General features: G+C 50.5%; 1 protein-coding gene across 2 annotated transcripts in view; it reads left to right on the forward strand.

Annotated features, from left to right (window-relative positions):
- Window positions 1–4,302: 4,302 nt before the first annotated feature.
- Window positions 4,303–12,105, forward strand: part of SLC25A22 (solute carrier family 25 member 22) — a 50,819-nt gene continuing 43,016 nt past the window's right edge. The window contains exons 1-2 of one of the 2 annotated variants that reach the window (XM_030950176.1): window positions 4,334–4,364; window positions 8,204–8,296. The gene's annotated coding sequence lies outside the window, so the exon portion shown is untranslated. Of the gene's footprint in view, window positions 4,365–8,203; window positions 8,297–12,105 lie in introns of both variants that reach the window. The other variant, XM_030950175.1, reaches the window with a different exon arrangement.

Here is a 12,105-nt window from a genome sequence, read left to right on the forward strand (position 1 = left end):
ATTCCTCACAGTTTTTTGTCAGCTGCTGGAAGGGCAGATGAACAAACGAGCTGTAGAAGGTGAGGTGTCGCAAACATTCTCTTTGTGAAAAAACCTTTCTTTGGGTTTTTCCTTCTGAGAAGCTGTGGCCTCAGAGATAGACATAAACAATAGGTTATCTGCTGCTGTGGAATGCAACAGGTCCATCTGGATTGGCCCAGCTTGGATGTTTATGGTTGATGGCCAATCCGGGACGGAACTCTCTCAGACAGAGTCGGAGAGAGCTGCCTTGTCATCCTTCTTTACTATTCTATTCTTAGGTTAGGTAGCAGCCTCTGGAAATCTTCCTGCTTTTTCTTTGTAGTATAGTTATAGTATATGTATATATCTTAAAATAATAAATCAAGCCTTCTGATCATGGAGTCAAGGATCTCGTCTCTTCCTTCACCCAAAAACCCTTGTGACCACCGTCACAGTAAGGAATACTGAAAAATTCTCGAGCAAACTGCATTCCTTGGCACCCATCTGGGCCATACTTGCAGGGGAAAAGAGTGATCAGTGCCCCATAAATCTGACGCCACCTCTGCATGGGGACAGATGCATATGATAGGAAGCTGTTGGTCGTTTTGTCCCTGGGTTGAGGGACAGCACCCTGCTGAAAGGCTCCCAGGGCAATAGGTGGCTCCCTGCCAGCAGTTGTGCCTGGAGTGGGATCTGCAGGCCAATCTCACAGCCAAGACAGCGCCATTCATCGGCACTCAATAAACAAAAGTGCCTCACTGTTTTATCCAGGAGATAAGCATGGACGGCATGAGATTGCTTTGCCTTGTGTTGTCTGCGCTGAGCGTGGGAGCCTGTGTTGGCTGCCAAAGGAGCTGAGGTGCTGCTGCTGTGGCACATGCTGTGGCCAGGCAGGGAACGGGGCTGCCGGGTGTCAGGCAGTCTGAGGCTGGAGCCCCACGGGTACCGGGCACTGTGAGATGCTGGTGCTTACTGGAGGCTGCCAGCCCTGCAGGAGGTATTGCAGGAGCTGGGCCATTGTTTAAGCCAGCTCATGACATGTTACTCATTAGAATGCCAGGGTCAACCCAGCTGCTCTAAAAGTCACTTTAAAAGGAAGATGTCTGCAGCCTCTTTTCAAGGAGTAATAGAGGCAGAGAGGACAGACAGACCACATACATTGGACTCACTAGTGTGGTCTTGCAGCTTGAGCTTTTGGGAACAACAGAGCTGGGTTTGGGGTTAAGCTGTCCCCTTCTTGCACTCTCCAGCTGCATCCACATTTTCTCTCACTTCTGTAATATCAAGTACTTGCACAGAAAATGAAACCAGAGCAGTGGTTTCTGGGTGCTTCCTGCCATCCCAGCTGATGGCCAGCTGTGAATCTGTTAATTTTACTCATTCTGTTTGACTATACCCTGGATGCCTCTCCTAACACCTCTGTGCTGTTACCTTTGGCAACGCATCCTGTGGTCTCAATGTAGAACAAGATCGGGCTTGGCTGGGATTGATTTTTCCAGAAAACGGTGTTGACTGGTGCTAATTGCATTGCTGCCTCTTCAATATTTATCAGTTGAATTGTCTACCAGTGCTCTGAGAATCATGTCCAGGCCAAGGGAGCAGTGACCAAGCTTGCCCAATTTTACTTTTGTAAGCGTTGGTTTAATAACCACACTCAGCAGGCACTTAGGGATTTCACTGGCAGTCCACAATTTATTAAAACAGAAAACAATACAAATAGGGAAGGAAACTGAAGAGTGAGACCTCGTGACAGCCTCTTTCTTTGCAGCAGACTGAACTTGACCCATGTCCTTGTAGGGCTGAACCAGCCCACAGCCCTCTGGGAGCTGGGCTGAAAGCAGTGCAGGATTTTGAGACTCACACAGGACAAGCTCTGTGACAAGGAGAGCACAGACCTGGTCTAATGCTCCTGTGTGCACCACGATGACAACAATGTTGCCTTGTACAGGAGGTCCTGAGCTGTGCTCTTCACCTTCTGTCAGACACAGCGCTGCTTTTGAAGCTCCGTTTTGCACCAAACAGTTTTAAATCTTTTTTGTGTCTGTCAGGAGAAAAAAATTATGTCTGAAAGCAGAGGAAACCTTGACAACCTGGCACTTGCTGAATACGAACTTTCTTCCTCTGCTTCCTTTTTCTATGCCCTCTCTTAAATGCTGCCGGAAGAAACGGGTCCTTTGTGCCATGGAGGTTACAAAGAGCAGTTGTTCTCATGCAGCAGAACCAAAAATAAAAATGTGTGATTGCAGTCCTCCTGAGATGCAGCACTAAGATGGACAGTGTTAACCTCTTCTTTGCCAGGGGATAGTAATGTCTTGCCAGCACGTCTACACTGTGATAAACAGTAACATCTATACCTCAAGCCACACTGAGTTCAGTTCAGCTTTTGACTGAGAGGATACAGCACAGTGAAACCCACTGATGCCTTTACAAAACAGGGCAGAGTGGGGATATGCCACCACCAAGGAAAGGGGTGGGAAACAATTTTGCAGCTGGGGAGTAAGAAGACCTCAACGCCCCCACACTGCTCCCCAAACTGGGAATTCCTGCAGCAGTGCCCACCACAGCAGCCTGCCCGCAACCCAGGCCTTGCTGCCTGTTTTTCCAAGGACATGGTGGAGATAGGACTGTGGGGTTGGATAGGCTATTCTGGCATCTCCCTGCCCACTGCACTGGCATTTTTCTCTTATGCTGGATGCTCGTCCAATATATGCCCACAAAATGGCCACAGCACACAGGCCTCCTCCCTTGGTCAGGCACCTCTCTTCTGGAGGGAGCTTTCCACCTCCAGTGCTGTATCTTCTCATGCTTTGCTCAGCCCGGGTTGAATAGCACATGAGGAAAGCTGATCTCCTTTTCACCTATATCCAACTCACTACCATTGGCTTCTGATGCTTCACTGGCCTTTGGTTTACAGCTTCTTCTCACCTCGGGTTCCAGGTCCCTGACTGTGATAACAAGCTCCTTTTGTTTTCAGGTGTGTGAAGAACTGTGAGGTTTCTGGGCAACGCCATCACAACTCCATATAATTGCCACTTCTCCTGTGTACACCATGTCCTCATTAGCCCTACATGCTCCTGGGAGCATCCTTGTAGGCACTCTTTTCTAGTCACCCCCAATTCCTTGCACAGGATAACTGTGCACTGATGCTCTGCCGGCTTCCATGGGCCCTTGGCACAGAGCTGGTAATCCCACACTCACAGGGCCTGGTGTGTGTGAGCAATGAGGGATGCTCTTAGAGATGAATTCCCCTGGAGATCTTCACCTCTTTCCCTGGTGGTGGCACACCTGTGGATGTTACAGAATCACAAAATAGTTTGGGTTGGAAGAGACCTTGAAGATCATCTCACTCTATCCTCCTCTAATGGACACCTTCCACTAGAGCAGGTTACTCGGAGCCCCATCCAGCCTGGCCTTGAATACTGCTGGGGATGAGGCATCCACAGCTTCCCTGGGCAATCTGTTCCAGTGCCTCACCACCCTCACCACAAAGAACTTGGTCATTCCAAGAAGCATAGGGATCTGTTTGGCTGCCGCTGTCCTCCTCACCATTAAAATACTTAATTTCCAAGGCCTGATGATACAGTCTCTGTGGATATTTTGTCCCAGCAAGGATTTAGGTCCCATAATACTCCTGAGAACGCCACAGGTTCACAGTGGAGCCTGCTAGCCCCAAAAATCAAGGCCTGCCAGTGGTATGGTGGCTTTCCTGAGGGGGTGCAGGCAGCACAGCATGTTGACCCAAAGGGCACAGTGGGTCTGGCTGGTATCCTGAAGAGAATCACAGAATATGCTGAGTTGGAAAGGAACTCCTGTCCCCGCACAGGACATCCCCAGGAGTCACAGCATGTGCCTGAGAGCATTGTCCAAATGCTTCTTGTGCTCTGTCAGGCTCGGTGCTGTGACCGCTTCCCTGGGGAGCCTGTTCAGTGCCCAGCCACCCTCTGGGTGAAGAACCTGTTTCTAATGCCCAACCTAAACCTGCCCTGACACAATTTCAGGCCGTTCCCTCGGGTACAGGTGACAGACATTATTTCTCCCCCGCCGCCGCTCGCGCCGTGTCCTGCCGTGAGCGGCCTCGCAGGACGGCTGTGTGCACGGCCCGGGGCTGCTCGGGGCACGGCGGGGCAGCGCCCGCCCCCGCGCCCGGCCGGGGGAGGCGGCGGCGCTGCCCAGGCGCCCCGGCCCGCGTTGCCATGGGGACGCGGCGGCCGCCCCGGCGGGGAGGGACAGGCGGCGGCGGCGGTTCCTGCGCCGAGCGCGGCCGGAGGGGGCAGAGCTGAGTCGGGCCGGGCCGCGCCGCGCAGGAGCTCCGCACCCCGCGCCGCACCGTCCCCGGCCCCGGCGGGAACCGCCGCCGCCGCCCGGTAAGTGTGGGCACGGCCCTTCCTAAGCCCTCTGGAGGGGCCGCCGGGGGTCCCGACACCCCTCCTGCCGCCAGGATGCAGCTCGGCCATGCACGCCGGCCTGGCTCCTGCTGCACCGGCCCCGCCGCCGCTCACCCCGGCCCCTCATCTCCGGGGTGTGCCGGCCGCCCTTCGGGCGCCCCGGGCCCCGAAGAGCCGTCGCCTCGCCCCGGGGGGCTGTGGGCTCCCCACGTACCCGCACCCCTCCCCGGAGCTGCGGACTCCCCTTACCCGCCGCCACTTCCCCTCCTCACCCTTGGGGTTTTAGGTGTTCCCAGCCCCTCCCCTCCTCCCCGGGCTGGCTCCCTGTGCCTGCGTGGGGGGCTCGGGGCTGATGGCCCTGCTCCCCGTGGAGCGGGGCTTGCCCTTGCCGGGCGCGGGGGATGCAGCCCGGCGCGCCTTCCTCTGCCCTGCCCGCGCCGGGGAAATTGCGGTGACACGTGTGCGGCTCCAGCGAGCCCTTCAGTGCCCCGGAGCTGCAGCTTTTTATACTGAAAGCGATTAACGAGTTTCCGGGCTTTGATTCTGGGGCGAATCGTAGGATTCCCTGACCGCCCCGGTGGCAGCGCAGGTCCTGCATCTAAGCCCCTCTGAGCTCCTTCCAGACTCTCCTAAGCCAGATCCCTGCCTCTTTGAGATAGGTCAAGGTTATTGTGCTCTTCATGCAGTGGACGGGGAGAGTGGAAATGTGGACAGACTGTGGGATTTCCTCAAGGTCACCCTGGGAATTGGACCCCAAGCATCCTCTTGCTGCACCCTCTGCAGCTGCTGGGTGAGGGTGAAGTTGTGAAAATCAGATTTTCCAGTGCCCCAGCCCCTTTCCTGCAAGGCTTCTCAGATTGTAGGGTATATACCTTGCCAGGTGTCAGGGCAGGATCACAGATATATTTATTTGGCCTGAAGTCTTTTGGCTATTAGATGTTTACAGTTCAATAGTGGGTATTTTTACCATAGTGTGTTAATCTCTGAGAGTCTCGCTGCTGTTAGGATCTGACTTCGTGGTGCTGCTGTTGCTGCTGTTGGGATGGTATCTGCAGTGATTTTGATCACTGCAAGTAACTGTGGCTTGCTTCTCAAGAACTCTCTTCTTGGCAGTGCCAAGCAAAAGGCAACTGAACTAGAGTGGTACTGATAAGGATGTATCGGCACTCGGGTGGTGGTTGTCTTCTTGTCCTCTACTTCTGTTTTGCTTTGCAGGCTGTTATAAACAGAGTAGGCAAGGTTTAATAGGAGGAGTTCCTCTAACCTCTTCCTCAGAAAATAAACACAAGGATTTAATGAGGGTGTATCCCTTTGAATGTCTTGCCTGTAGGATTTTTAACTGCATGCTGTTACTTGTAGTTGTTCATACAGGTGCAGTTTTTCTCCTGGTGCTGTGCCCTTGGGCTCATCTGTTCATCAAATGCCTGTCATAGTAAGGAGCATTATGTTTTGGGGGTGGTGGTGATCTGTGGCACAGATGGATGGCTGAGATGGAAAAGGGATCAAATCTGTGTTGTAAACTGAAGCCCTGCTCTTGAAGGAAAGTCTGCAGTCCTGTTTGGTGCCCAGCAATCTTGTTAATGTCTTACTAGGATGCCAGAGCCGTTGAGCATCTTCCTGCTGCCGTTTTAGGAAGGGATAGTGTGCTGTATTAAGTTACTAAAAGGTAGAAATCACTGACAGCCTGTCAAGGCCATTTGCTCCCCTTTTCCTGCCGAGATTTAAATTAGTGGGCAAGATGGGGGAAATGCCTGCCTGGCTGGCCAAGGTGACAGCAGCATGTCCATGTGGAAGCAGCCCCCTGCTCGCTTGTGCATCATGTTTTTTCTTGTAGGTCTCTGCCAGGGCAAAGGTGTGATGGAGGCACGGTGACTGGTGGCTGATTGGTGTGCCTTGAGACCTGGGAGCCATAGGATTTGGAGCTGTCTGATAAGGGAAATTTGGGGAAAGTCTTGCTTAGAAGCTGTAAGCATTTCATGTATCTATACAGCTGTTCTTGCGTAACTGTTGTCATCCTGAGAATTGTGAAATAGTAGGAGGGAGAAATTTCCCAGAGTAGGGCAGCTGTGTTTCCAGGTGAGTAAATGTTGTGTTGTGTGTAGGTAGAATAAAATCTGTGTGTACAGCCAATATCCCTGACCAGAGGCCCAATTCTGCAGATTCCTGTGAGAACAGCTTTTCCTTGAAGGTTAATGTTCCCAATCTAGGGAACATCATTGTTGCAGGGTGTGTGATGATCATGCAATGCTGTGAAAATAGTTAAATGTCTTTGGCACTTCTTGAGGAATACACCCAGTGTTGATAGCTGGGTGTGCAGCTGCACTGTGAACTACGGTTTGTGCCCTGGATGGGGGAAATGTCAGGAGCCAGGAAAGGGGCTGTGACCTGGTGCTGACCCTTTGCACAGCAGAGGGCGCGGGGATACAGCAGGAGCTGGTGACTCAGCAAGAAGACCCCAGACTGTCTGGGTGCACAAACTGTAAGAGTATAAAAGCCCAGGAATGCTTTTGTTAGGAGTCCCTCCCCAGAGGCACCAGGTCAAACTGTTTTTGTGTCACTGCACCACGATTAAATTACTTAGAGGATCCAGACATCTGAGACTGCTGTGGGAAACCCAGGGCTGAGCCAGTAAGGAAACCCTGTCTGACTGTAAGTGTGGGGTGTGCGGGGAGCCAAAAGGGCCACCCAAGGGGTCACTGGAGCCATCTGCTGTGAAGGGACTTTGGTCCCAGCAGTGAAAGTCTTGGAATGGGGGGAGTGTGACTGACAGAGTGGCTCCTGGGTGGTCAGACAGGAAAGTTTCTTTAACACATTCTGGGTTATGTCTGAATAATCTGCAGCCAGGAGGCTGTAAGATGGGTGTCTGATGAGTGTTCCTTCTTCCTCAGCAAGGAATGCCTGGGTGTGGAATAAGGATGCATGGTCTCCATCTCCGGTCCTCCAAAGGATCAGGCCTTGTGTTTGCTGATGAGCTGGCAGTTACTTGTTTTACAGATGCTGGCAAGCCTCTGGACTCTCATCCCACTGTGGAAATAAGATGCTTCTGGAGGGTATATTGCCAGATTCACAGTAGCCACTGGAAGGTGGGATGTCCTTGTGAAGTCCGAGGGATGGAAGGTTTGTGTGGTGTGAAGAAAAGTTTAGCAGCATTGACCATAACTGCAGAGGGACTCATGTCCCCTGGTGCTGAGTAGCAGCAGGTCTGCCTTGTTCCACACCATCCTTGCTTTTGTCACTTGATCCCTGGTCTCACTTACAGGCAGGGAACTGCAAATCTTTTGCACTGCCAACTTTCCAGTGCCAGCAAGATGTCTTGCACAGGGCGTATCTCTTAATGGGCTGGGTTTATCAGCCTAAAATCATATTGTGCTGTCGGAATGACATAAGAGGGCTTTGAACTAGGCCCCAAAGTGAAAGGAAAAGGGTTGGAAAAATGCAAAATATTTTTGTTCCATTGTTAGGAGAGCCTGGGCTGGGGAGATGATATGTAACCAAACCAGGTTTGGAATGGCTGGGACAAATGATCCTGAGTGCTGCAGTTCATGTGTGTTATGATAGGATGCTGATGCACTGTGAAGGGAGTTTCTACATTTTCCCCTTTTCTAGGCTGTTTCAGAACAGAGAGGTATTTCTTCCTAAGACTAATTTCTCCTGGCCTTCTTTTTCACAGTTTTTCCCTCCCTGTTGTTGTCTGTTTTGTTTGTTTTGTTTTGTTTTGTTTGTTTTGTTTGGGGGTTTTTGTTGTTGGTTGGGTTTTTTGTTTGTTTGGGGTTTTTTGTTTTGGTGGTTTTTTCCTTTGTTTCTTTGTTTTTCCCTAGAATGAAATTTCTACACAGCTGATGGCCCATCAGTGGTGTTCCAGTGACCCTTCAGTGATGTCCTAGATCTAAGCACCTTCACCCTTTACTGGAGTAAGTTGATACAGCTCTGGCAGACAGTGGGGCAAATTTTGTTTGCACCAGCTGAGTTTGAGCATCATGTGGGAGCCCTCGAGCAACAGGAGGAGTCTGGTCCCACAGCCTGTTTAGCCTGTCACTTACAAGTTTGTTAATGTCCTGTTAACAGGACATTATGTTAAGGTCCAGTTGGACCTGTCTTTCTCCCAGCTGCCTCTGCTCTCCTGTTAAAATCTGCAGTGCTGTGTAGGACAAATGTCTGTTCTGCTCCTTCTACAGCAACAGTGCAGGATGGGGAAGAATCTGCCTGTTGATAGCATTCTGCCTTCTGCTGCTCAGGTACATAAGGACTGGTAATTATTCCTTTTACATCCATGATGCATTCTCCTAAATCCTTAACTGTGTTTTCAGGAAATGCAAAAGTCTGCTTTAGTGCCCATGTTTGTATATTCAGGCTCTCTTAGAAGTGACCAAACATCTGCACTACTACAGGTTGGGAGATTTGGAATTGTTGATTACTTATCATGGCAAATGAGCTGGAGATGCTGCCTGTTGTAGGCAGTGCATTGTTTTGATTTGTTACTCTTGAACATGTTGAACACCATGCCTGTGTTCCGTGGTGCATTCCTCATAAATGGCTGCATGGACTCCAGCCTTGCTGGAGACAGTTGCCTTGTCTGTCTACAGTGAGACAACAGGGATGTGACTGCAAGTGCCTGCTCTCTTCCAGAGAGGTGTCTGAGGTCTAACAGGGCAATGTGTTTCAGCTTCTCTGGCCCCATGGTGTAATGAAGCCATCCTCCTTCAGCAAGGCTGAGTCCTTTGGCTGTCCCTGCTTGGTTTGGGTGCTGTCACTTGGCCATATCCAGCTAACAGTGGCAGCTTGCTAGTGCTAACACTGTGTTGCTCCAGCTAATCCTAACAGCAGGTAAATATTTTCCTCTCCTCTTCTGTTTGCCTTCCAGCACAGAGATAGCAGCAAGGAGGAGTTGGATTGATCTGTCCAATGCCAAACTTGGATGTTGCTTTAACCTTGCAGTATTGATTGCCTGGTAGTTTGAGTTACTGTGAAGATAAAGTAACAGGAGGTACAAAAGCTTCAGAAAACAAGGCAAAATCCCAGACAAACCTAATAAAAAGACCTGGTCACTCTGGGTGGTTTGGATTTCTGTCAGGTAGTTTCCTCTTACACATCTGCAAATATAAAAACTTGGAACATTTTCTGCCTTAGGTGGGCTGTCTAGGTGGAGGTTATATGCTTGGGGAAGGGAGAGGCACCCAGGCAGCAATGCTTGTTGTTTATCAGAAAGAATATGACAATTTACTGTTTATGTAATTTATGGGGTCTCTGTTGATCATAATTTAGTACAGCCTGTGGTAAGCTGTTCACAGGAATGCATTCTTACTCTGTTTTGTTAAACCTTTTTGTAACTGGTGCTTGTTCTCATTTTGGTAGTCCTGTTGTGGGTGGGTGACTGTCTTGTCAAACCTTCCTGTGCTGTGCTCCTTCCTTTGGCACTGATGCTGGTGTATGGCATATCAGGAGAGCTGTGTGGATTTTTTTTCTTTCCTGTGTCTGAGGCATTTATCCAGAAGCCAGCAGGAGAGAGGCTGGTTTTGACCCAGCTAAGTTTCCCCAAATAGCATGAATTTGAGGAGCTGGAGATGACTAAGTCACATCAAAGACGGTGCCTGCCCCACCTGGAGTTTTGACTCTATGTTTGGGGCTTATACTCTCAATTTAAAAGCTGTCCCAGCTATGAGGATGGTTGGTGCCCTTTGTAGACAGGGTGGGGAGAGGGAAGGAGAAGGAAATATTCCCCTCTTATATATGACAGTGATGCTTCTGCACTGGTTGAGTAACTGGCTTGGAGGAGGTGTTTGGGAAGAGAGTTATGTGCTTTTCTTTTTTAATTAGAGCACAAAGATAGGGGACTTTCAGCAAATGATATTAGTAGGAAAGAGATGCTGTGCAAGTGAGCAATTGGTTTGGATCAAGCCAGAAAGAAGCCCAGTAGCCATGATCCTTGGTTTCTGAGTTCAGCTGCAGCTTTCAGTGGAGCCTTGTTGCTTTGACCAAGGGCTGTGCTGTGTGCTGTGAGAGCTCCAAGCTGGATGAGTGCTGGCTTTTGTGTGGGTAAGTACCTGGAATTAAGCTGTAGCATGTGGTGTGCTTAGTCTGGGCCAGACCATCTTCATTTCTGCTGTTGCTGCTGCATCTCTTGTCACTGTGGTGTCTGACACCTTACTGCCCTTAATGGGTGTGGAGAAAAGGGCAGTTCCCTGTGTCCTGGTGGGTCTGATGGGGTGGAAACACCTTCTTCAAGGCCATGCGCGGACTGGGAGTCTGTTTGTGCCCTGTTCAGTGCTGTTCTCTTTGCTCTGTGATAGTTAAGGATTTACAAAAAAGAAGAAATTGTGTTTTAGGGACAGGCTGTGTGGGGGGCTTACTGTGGATTTGAGTCCTGCTTTCTCCTTTGCTACAGATTTAGAGCAGGACCTGGGGTAAGCAATAAGTCTCTGATCCTTTCCTTTACAATGCAGTGGGAGCAGCAGCACTCCAGGGGTTTGCCAATTAAAATGGCCATGGCAGATGTTGCAGAAAGTATGACCTGATCTAGTAAACAGTCTCTTCTTTTAGATGTTTCACCTCCCTTTTTTACTCAAGGATAGCAGTGCTAGCTTCCTTTTCCATGCCCTGGGCAAGCCAAGCTCTTCTCTGTAAGGCAACAGGAGCATTTGTTGTTTATGAAGGCTATTTTGTAAGTGTAGTAGTTTCTTTAAAGGACATAAAACTCATTGTGTTGGCCTGTCCCCTTTCTCCTGAACTATCCCACTTGCTTTATTAGCAGCTAAATGTGTGCGTGACCTGAGCAGCTGTCATCTTTTTGATGACCCTTTTTATTTTTTGCAGAACTTACAATGTAGATTCTGTGGTGCCTCACACTGGTTCTTCAAAAGTAATGGAGAGCTTGAAGGAAATAGCTTGGATACTGAAGTGATAAGCACTGCAGAAATGCCAGACACTATATAAACAACTAAGCTCAGCCCCCGGCCCTTCCCAAAAGAGGGATGATTTGCAGAAATACTTCAACAGATGGTCTGAATTTGGCTTTGGAAAGGGGGGAAGAAATGCCAGGTCGCTGCTGAGCGGTGTGTGGGCGCGTGCCTGCGTGCAGCGTTCCCTGCCAGCACGCTCGGGGAGGCTGAGCCGGCTGCTCCCACGGCCCCTGCGCTCAGGAGGCTCCTCTGACTCAGTGCCTGTGGCTCCACAGGGCCCTGTGCAGAGCAAGGTCCCATTTGCCCTGTGCTGAGGTTCAGCTGTGCCCGCCTGTCAGGCTGGTCTGGTGGAGCTGAGCCATGGGCAGTTTGCACACACAGAGTCAGCTTGTGGGAAAGAAGCTGCAGAGCTGCTGGGCAGCTTGTGACATCTTGCTTGGCACACGGCTGAGATTGTAGGAAGGCTGTAGGGTCATCTGACACTGGGTTGTCCCTCGTGCTGCTGCAGTGTCCTGGACCTGTGTCAGTGCAAATTGAGGTGATGTGGAGCTGAAAACAAATGGATCAGCTGTGGTAAAGGGCATGTGCTGTTTGGACACACGTGTGCATATATGTAAGCTGGCAAGCTTGCTGGCAGCTTGAAAGGGCATGGGTAAGGGTTTACATGTCATGGTTGGGAACGCTGATGAACTGTGCTGTGGCCAGCCTCCCCTCTTCCTCTCTCCAATGAAATTACTGCTCTTGGGGAGGGAGAACATGTTTCCCCCAGAGTGCTGCATCACATCTTGAGTGGGCTCTGCTCTGGGGCAGGCAGGTTCCCATGT

The sequence above is a fragment of the Camarhynchus parvulus genome, chromosome 5 (assembly GCF_901933205.1).
Source record: "Camarhynchus parvulus chromosome 5, STF_HiC, whole genome shotgun sequence".
NCBI lineage: Eukaryota > Metazoa > Chordata > Aves > Passeriformes > Thraupidae > Camarhynchus > Camarhynchus parvulus.